Here is a 237-nt window from a genome sequence, read left to right on the forward strand (position 1 = left end):
CGGATTACAGGCGTGAGCCACCGCACCCTGCCAACTTTTTTTTTTTTTTGAAGCAGGAAGTACATACATAAAAGGGCACAGATCCTACAAGTATGAGGCTAAATGAGTTTTCATAAAGCGAACACCTCAGGTAACCAGCACCCAGATGAGAAAAAAAGAATATTATCAGTAGCCTCTCATGCTCAAGGAGTGCCTAGCAGTATTATTATTATTTTATTAGTATATAAATTTTTAATT

This window comes from Propithecus coquereli, unplaced genomic scaffold (genome assembly GCF_000956105.1).
Source record: "Propithecus coquereli isolate 6110/MARCELLA unplaced genomic scaffold, Pcoq_1.0 Scaffold164, whole genome shotgun sequence".
In the NCBI taxonomy this organism is placed as follows: Eukaryota; Metazoa; Chordata; class Mammalia; order Primates; family Indriidae; genus Propithecus; species Propithecus coquereli.